At 43.2% G+C, this 8,801-nt stretch overlaps 1 non-coding gene across 1 annotated transcript; it reads left to right on the top strand.

Annotated features, from left to right (window-relative positions):
• Positions 1 to 305: 305 nt before the first annotated feature.
• Positions 306 to 376, top strand: TRNAC-GCA (transfer RNA cysteine (anticodon GCA)). Its single transcript has one exon. It is a non-coding gene; the product is annotated as a tRNA-Cys (tRNA).
• The last annotated feature ends 8,425 nt before the right edge of the window (positions 377 to 8,801 follow it).

Raw genomic sequence — 8,801 nt, 5'->3', positions numbered from 1 at the left:
CAGATCTATGTTAAAATTCTTGTTTTCATCCCTCACAAGCTGTGTGCCTGTGAGCAAGATACTGAGTATCTTGAAGCCCCAACATTATTCAATGTTGTCTTGAGGAGTAAAAATCATGTGTGCATATCACCTAGCACTCTTGCACACAGCAGGCTTTCAGCAAGTGACATCACTTTTGTCAATGCTCTTTGTGTTTCCAAAACACAGTATTTGTAACTTTTGCCCCTCAACTCAGTTCCAAAACTGACATCATTCCTATAGCACAGAAAGGACACAGAGAAAGTAATTTACACAGAACTGGGCCTTCCCAGGTGGCTCAGTGGTAAAGAATCTGCCTGCAATGCAGAAGACCCAGGTTCGATCCCTGGGTCGGGAAGATCCCCTGGAGAAGGGAATGGCTACCCACTCCAGTATTCTTGCCTGGAGAATCCCATGGACAGAAGAGCCTGGTGGGCTATACAGTCTATGGGGTCACAAAGAGTCAGACACAGCTGAGCATGCACACACAACAGTTAAGTCAACAACCCATGGCAGGAACTCAAATCGGAAATTTCCTAGTGTCCAGCCCAGTCATTTGCAACTTTCAGCTTCCTCTGGCAACTTCGTAAGTTTTTCTTCTTCCCAAATCTGTGTTTCTCATCCAAAGAAGAAAGTGAGCACTTGTAATCAAAGTCAGATGAAAATTAGACAGATTTCCTGAGTGACAGGATGATCCTCTTGCCTTTTCTGGGGAATATTGGTTCCTGCCAACCAACTGGCAGAGAAAAAGGTGACAGCAAGCCACATAAGTGCAAGTATCAGTGGGTGGAGAAATGTCAGAAACAAAGAAAGCTCTTTACAATATTAAATGCAAACTCATTTACTGGTGGCTGCAGATAAGATGGAAGAGTTTACCATCGACAGGGACTGTGACAGTGATGAATGAAACCATTCTGGAACTATGAAGGAAAGTGGCCTCTGAGAAGGGGGACAGGCATTTAAGGAGGAGCATGAGGATGTTGTGGGCGGGGGGAACAGGAAGAAAATGAGAACTAGTTATGTGTGGGCCGAGGCATTTTCAGTAGCAGAACAAAAAATATAGAAATAATGCTGCTGGTACTTAAAAAGCCCAGGCAGGCATCAATTGCCACCCACTCGTAGTCCCCCACACTCTAAAATCAGGGAAGGTATAGCTTCAAAGGAAGAATGAGGGGGAAGGGAAAATGGGTTAGATACATTTTGACAAATGAAATTATATGGGGTCAGTTATCAAATCCACAAAGAAAGAAAAGGATCCCATGGCAAGGGCCAGTATAACGGCAGATGTAATCTGTGAATACACAAACAACTATCCCTCAGCACTTAAGAGGGACTGTTATTGAAGGACTAGGGAAGTTTGAAAGTCCTTGTTCCAAGTTCTTTTCACTCCCTGTTTAAAAGATGACATGCTGCCAGAAATAAAGCAAGCCTGAGTCATAGTTTGAAATTGAAAGAAAGTGTTGAAAATGGAAGTTGAGTTATGGAAATGGGTTTGTTTCTCATAAATGAGAATAAAAAATTTTGGCTCACTGTAATTCTCTAAAAGCTGCTGGGAAGACACAGAACTCTGCACACTTCATTTTTATTTTATTTATGTTTTTAAATTATTTTTTTATTTTTTATTAGTTGGAGGCTAATTACTTTACAATATTGTAGTGGTTTTTGCCATACATTGACATGAATCAGCCATGGATTTACATGTGTTCCCCATCCCGATCCCCCCTCCCACCTCCCAAGTACTTGCCTATTTTGGTGACTATAAGCATGTGTTTTAGGTTCATTCTCCCCTTTATCCCTTGATGAAGCTTTGGTACTTGTGTTTCTCAAGCAAAGCTCCATCATGTTGTCTGAAATCCTTCCATTCACTCTGCAAGTACTGAGTGTGCTCCTACCGAGTGGCACACATGGTGTCAGATGCTACCAGATTGGAGAGTGCAAAAAGAAATGTCAGACACAATTTAGAGATGAACTGCAAAAACATCAACAGGTATGAGGCAAGTAAATCCCAATTCATGGACAAGTTGACAACACACAACAGATCCCAAGGCTGGGCAGTAAATGAAAAGGGGCAACCAGGAAGGGAAGGGAACTCTGAAAACCAGGAAAATCTTCATGGTCTTGAGTGGTCCTGAACACACCTGAGAGGAGATGAGCCTTAAGTAATGGGTCAGATCTGAACCAGGAGGGAGGAAGAAGAAAGACCATTCCAAAATGGGAAGGTCCTTCTATAACAAGTTTCTCTTCTCCGAGCCAAAGACCATAGCCTGATGAATTTTTAAAAAAAAATCCAAAGGCCAAGTTTTCTATATTTTTCAAACCTTTTAATAGCCTTAGAATTGACCTTTTTTTCTTGCCTTTTACATTCAAAACTCCATTTCTTGGTTTATAATCTTTTCCTACTTGCAAGTGTGCATGCTAAGTCACTTCAGTAGTGTCCAACTCTTTGCAACCCCATGGACTGTAGCCCATGAGGCTCCTCTGTCCATGGGGATTCTCCAGGCAAGAATACTGGAGTGGGTTGCCATGCCCTCCTCCAGGGGATCTTCCCAACCCAGGGATCAAACCTGCATCTCTTACGTCTCCTGCATTGGCAGGTGGGTTCTTTACCACTAGCGCCACCTGGGAAGCCCTACTTGAGTAGTCCTTATACCTGAGCATGAACCTGAGTTCATGCACTTGTGGAGTTTGTTAAACAGGCTGGTCTCCGATTCAGCCCATTGAGGCCAGGGCCCCGAATGTGCATTTTTAACCAGATTCCTCTCCCAACTGAATTTTTTATAAGTGGTCAAAGACAGCCAGGCTTTGAGGAAACACTGGTGCTACTCCAACCAAAAATGGATCCCATAAGCCTCCTGATAGAACTCAGCCAGAAAGAACTTGGAGAATAAATGTACAGAGATTTCAGATCTGACCCTGGACCTTCCTCACCACCACCCTCAACCTCCACTGCTTATTCCATGGAATACAGGAAAAGTAAGTCCCAACTGTCAAAAGGAATAAACATCAAAACAGTACACACATACACATGCACTCAAAAAACAAGGAACACCAAATTAATACTGAAAAACTGGCCCCAGTTTAACTCAAAACCTACAAAGTTCACATAGGTTCAAAGTCCAACCAAAAAAATAAAATGTACTGTCCCATCCAAGCTGGGCTGCCTTGGCCTGAACAGTGACCTCAGAGCCATCAATCGAATAGCAACTAATAAAAGAAAACTCTATACTAGTTCTAAGTCTCCAAAACCCAATGCATCACATCTTCAATAGTAGAAGCTACAAAGCCATTCCTATTGCCCCTGAGGTTAGAGAAAATAGTTCAGTACTTAACCCACACTTCCAAGGCTGCCCAAAAACCCTCCTAAAGTACAGCTCTGAGCAAGATATTGACTGTTCCAAAACCTTCCAACAACAACCCATTGTCTTCTCTATAGAATAAAACACCTCTTAATCCCACAGACAAATGCTTCAACCTTGATCTGACCCCCACCTATAAAACCTTGTCTACTACTATTTCTACACTCCATACTTCTATGACATAAGACTATTTCCCTTGTACAGACCTATCCTGGACTTTTCCACCTCTATCGGCATTTAACATGCTAGTCCCTCTAACCAAAATGTCCATAAATTGTGCCCTCTCCCCTTGCCTTCACATGCCTCCATGGAGAATCCCCTGCCCCCAGCAAAAAGAAATTTCCCTCTGGCTGGAGCTTCCCCCATATTTGATGGCTCCCTTACGACACTTAGTATATTCATCCTACTTTGTGTGTCATCATGTATATCTCTTGTCTCTCCTATTAAATTTTTAAACCCCCTGAGGTGCCATGTCTTATCTCTCACAGCTCCCAATGCAGTCATTTACAAGATTTATGAATGCTTTCATGCCGGTACAGAAGGGGTTAAACACAGACTGTATAGTAACTGACAGACGGTCTGAGAAGTTCTTTTCTATCAATAGAACTGGCATCTCTCCAATATGGACAGACTGGATCTTGCTCCTTAAAGCACATTTTCCTACAGATACTATAAGATGTGATTCCTTCATTTTTTTTTCAATTTTCAACGATAAGAATCATTTGAAATTTCTGAGATATGATAGTGAGATGAGAGCAGCCAAGTTTGAAAGTCCAAGCTGTTTTCCATCCATCCATCCTTCACTTCCCTTGCATTAGTTTTATTTAAGTCTTGGACATAGTGATGATAGTGCTCTAGGATTTGAAGCATAGGACACTCAGTCCTGATTGAACTGTATCATAGCGCTGCCCTCCATTCTGGTTTAGACATAATGCAAAAAAAAGAGAGAGAGAGAGAGAGACAGAAAGCCCACATAAATCAGAAAGATTAGCCAGAATCCCCTCAGAGCCTCTCACATGTTCTAGAGACCTCTGGGAAACCGCAGACAAGTTGGAGACAGACAGTCCCTTTCCGCAAGGAGCTTTCACTCTAGCTAGAGGCCCAGAATCCATAGGCCCCCATTCTTTAAGGAGACTAATTAACCGAGTGTTAACAGATCACTATGGTAATCAATTTGTGGGCACAGGGTTCAGGGCTGACCCTAAACACAGGCTTAATGGACAGCTGCCTATACTATGTGGTATGAGGGCCAAGGAAAATACGTCTCTAATCAGCCTGCTTTAGTACACAAAATTCCACTGTTTCCTAAAGGCAAGGCATTAAGGATATCCATCTAAAATGCAAACATTTCCTAGAGCTGGGAGTATCTTGAATAATTGCCTGGAAACTTTTCAGAAATCTGTAAGCCAGTGAGAAAGCAAGCATCTACTGATCAGGAAGGGAGTCCAAACCATGGCAGCTTCTGATAGACATTTAAGATCACTGCCTTGGTCCTCTCTATACCACTCTCCACCCTCTGAAATATTTTCAGTGCCTTTAGGCCCATCTTTAAGAAGGTTGTAGTCTAATGGGGAAGAGAGATATGTAGTTTCCATTTCATGGTGTACATAATGAGACAGAGGTATACACTGTGGTGCCACGGAACTCAAAGGAGAAATACAGCCCCATCTGGAGGGGCTGGAGAATGCCTCTTAGAGGAGCTGATATCTGAGCTGTGTCTTGAAGTAGGAACAGGAACTAGTAAAAAATGTAGAAATGGTGTCATGGGCAAGAACAGAAAACAGCCTTTTGTCCATAAAGTATGTAACAGGGGAGCTGAGGCAGAAAGATCTGTAAGCCACTCCATATTATCCAGTAATGTCACTCTTTGCAACCCCTTGTACTATACATTGGAGAAGGAAATGGCAACCCACTCCAGTGTTCTTGCCTGGAGAATCCCAGGGACAGGGGAGCCTGGTGGGCTGCCATCTCTGGGGTCGCACAGAGTTGGACACGACTGAAACGACTTAGCAGCAGCAGCGGTACTACACAGTCCATGGAATTCTCCAGGCCAGAATACTGGAGTGGGTAGCCTTTCCCTTCCCCAGGGGATCTTCCCAACCCAGGGATCGAACCCAGGTCTCCCACATTGCAGGCGGATTTTTTTACCAGCTGAGCCACCCATTACAGGGAAGCCCCACAGTAATGTCATAGGAAGCATCAAATGTAGGGCAGAAAGGAGGAAGAGGGGCAATGGATCACAACAGGAGACAGATTGTGAAGAGCCTTGCACATCATCTCAGGAAGTGTGGACTTGACGTTCAGCTTAATAGGAAACAATGAAGGGTTTTCAGCAGGGGAACGAGACAATCAGATCTATGTTTAGGAAAATCAAGGTACATGAGTGGAGAATGGATTGAAGAGAGGCAGGACTAGAGGAAGAGAACACAATGAATAGGTTGATTCAATAAGCTGAATCCCGTCCCCTTTGGCTTTCTCCTCTACCCCATCTTCACACCAGTCAGTGCCTGAGGCTACCCCTTGATTCCTGGTGGCACTGCAGGTGGCTCTTGGACTGGAGGGAGAACTGGCCAATGCTTGGTCTTTGTCTTCACAGAAAATATTCAACTTGGCACCTAAATGCCCTCCACAGTGATAGCAACAGGGGGGCTCCAGAGGGAACAGCTCAATCACCCACTCACTAGGGTGTGGCTCTTACCCTGAAAACCTCCTCCAGACCCTCCTGGATGTCTCCTATAGTCAGTCTGGCAAAAACAATCTGAGCTCAAATAATTCTGTTATTTGACTAAAGCAACAGAGACATTTAAAACAGAGGCAAATCCATTGTCTTTTGTTAATTTATCACAGAAACCCTATTTTCATGTCCCCCTCTATTTTGCAAAGCCCTGGTAAACATCTGATTTTTCCTGAATAATTCCTTACTGTCTCCCTCTCTGTTCTAGCAGGCTGCCTGCAAGCAGCTCACCACTTAACTTGGGCACTTTCCCATAATTGATTTTTCACCTTAGATACCATCTTTAACTGCAAAATATCTGAGAAAAATAGCCCAGGTTGAAGATTAACACCTTCAGTTTGACTGATACTGCTGACCTGTGATTGATAGGAGAATCTTAAAGTAAAGCTAACCTTGATCTCAGTTCAGCTTGGTGTGGATGGAGGCATTGCTAGTTCATACCCAATAAGAGGTCCCCAGCAGCTGTCCTTGAGGCTGACCAAACTGAGTACAGTGTTTCCTTCAAGTAAAATGAGCCACAGGCACAGGGGCCTACCAGGCACAGAAGTCAGGTCGTACGGTAGCACACTTGTATCTTCATCGGTCTTCACAGATGAAATCTATCCCATTGGGCATGTTGGATATGTCTTACCAGATTGTTTTAGTGGGGCAACCAAAGCTAAGAAAGAGAGTGATATCTGGACTCCCATAGGGACAAAAAGTCAACTCCAGACATCCTCTGGGTATGATCGTGAGGACCAGAGCCCAGTCTTTACTTACTTGACTATTAACATTTTCTGGGTGCTCACCTCTCAAGTGATCACACAGCAGGTGACCTGAGAGACAACGCCCATAATAACAAAAGAACTAGAACTCCATTGCCAATCAATTCAAAAGTGTCAAGTTATGTGGTAAAGAACCCACCTGCTAATGCAGGAGACACAAGAAACACAAGAGACATAGGTTTGACCCCTGGGTTGGGAAGATCCCCTGGAGAAGAGCATGGCAACCCACTCCAGTATTCATGCCTGGAGAATTGCATGGACAGAGAAGCCTGGCAGACTATAGTTCATAGGGTCACAAAGAGTTGGATACGACTGAAGTGACTTAGCACACATGGGGCTTCCCAGGTGGCACTAGAGGTAAAGGACTGGCCTGCCAATGCAGGAGCTGCAGGAGACAAGGGTTCAATCCCTGGGTTGGGAAGATCCCCTGGAAGAGGAAATGGCAACCTGCTCCAGTATTCTTGCCTGGAAAATTCTATGGACAGAGAAGTCTGGTGGGCTACGGTCCATGGGGTCGCAGAGTCAGACACAAACAAAGCAACTGAACACATGTGACATCAAAGTAGACAACATGAGATGGGGTTAAGAAAAAGCCTTCAAAGGCATGACAAATTAGGAGAGAGAGGAGAGGTTTCAGGGGGAGTACAAGTAACTTTTTAAAAACTTAAAATTGACTGAATATCTACCATGGTTAAGGCACTATTCTTTTACAGTATTCCTTTTAAGCTAATATCAGTATTATGCCCCATTTTACAAATGAGGATTTGAGGATGGGCATGTTTTAAATTACTTGCCCAAACTTAAATAAGGTGACATGTAGCATGGCCAGAAGTCAAACCCAAACCAGCCTGATTTTAGAGCCCATGCTGTTAGAACTACACTTCACTCTTCTTCCAGAATGATCCTGTGCTCTGGAGCAAGATGGTTGAGCTGACTGGGAAGACGGAGTTGGAAAAGATAGCCGAAGGGGTTTTACACACCCACGTATTTCTCTCCTCAACAGTATCAAGAATTCATGCAAATCTGACTCTAAAAAGTCCTGAGTGCCCTCTTTCTGCTCTGAGCACAAAGGCTTCACTAACTGCCAATAGAATGGAAAGCCATGAATCTCCTTCTCAGTTTTGATAAAGTTAGAGCAAGTTTCAAACAACACACAAAGGAAAACAAATCTAAGAATTTTTAGTTCAAGCAACAATTCTGTTTCCATGGAAACACATAAGGGCAAGCTGTAGGAAAGACAGCATAGGCAGGCTTCACCTCCACCCTATGAGCTGCAAAGCTATTTTTCCCTTTAAAATAAAGAAACCCTGTGTAAACAAGCTGGTGTTAAGGCTGGGTGGCTGGTCGGTTATCAGGAAAGAAGGGATTTAACAATAATGGGATTATAAGAACAATTTGAATTCAACAGAGTTCCTGGCCCTTTGAATTATTTTAGTTAATTCAGTTAATTCTCCTTTGATAGATCAAGTTTCTTTGCTGTAGAAATATTATCTTCCTAAATTTCCAGCAATAAACTACCACGAGATCTGGTTATTTTGGGGACAGTAAGGGGCTAACTTGTGCCTGAGCTAAATCATGTGCAACCTCCAATGAAAGAGCCAAGCCTCAATTAACCAGAATCCAATTAAATGGAGCCTTAAAGGAAATGTATCCCCTTTCTGCAGAGGGTGCGCAGTGATAAGGAAAAAACACATCACAGAAATTCAGTATAGTATGAGTGTATGGCAAGGAAGGAGGGAATATAGCTGTGTGAGCTGTGTGACTTTGGGCAACTTCTTTATACTCTCTGTCCCTCCATTTCCTTATCTATATAGCAGCTGTTAGCATTAATATAGGGTGCTTCACACAGCACCTGGAACTTAGTAAGAACCCAATAAATCTTAGCATATATTTATATTCTTTTAGTCTATAAAGCCACTCAAAACCATC

The sequence above is a fragment of the Odocoileus virginianus genome, unplaced genomic scaffold (assembly GCF_023699985.2).
Source record: "Odocoileus virginianus isolate 20LAN1187 ecotype Illinois unplaced genomic scaffold, Ovbor_1.2 Unplaced_Contig_12, whole genome shotgun sequence".
Taxonomy (NCBI): Eukaryota; Metazoa; Chordata; class Mammalia; order Artiodactyla; family Cervidae; genus Odocoileus; species Odocoileus virginianus.
The sequence above is the reverse complement of the archived record's forward strand: the minus strand, read 5'-3'. Positions and strand labels throughout refer to the sequence as shown.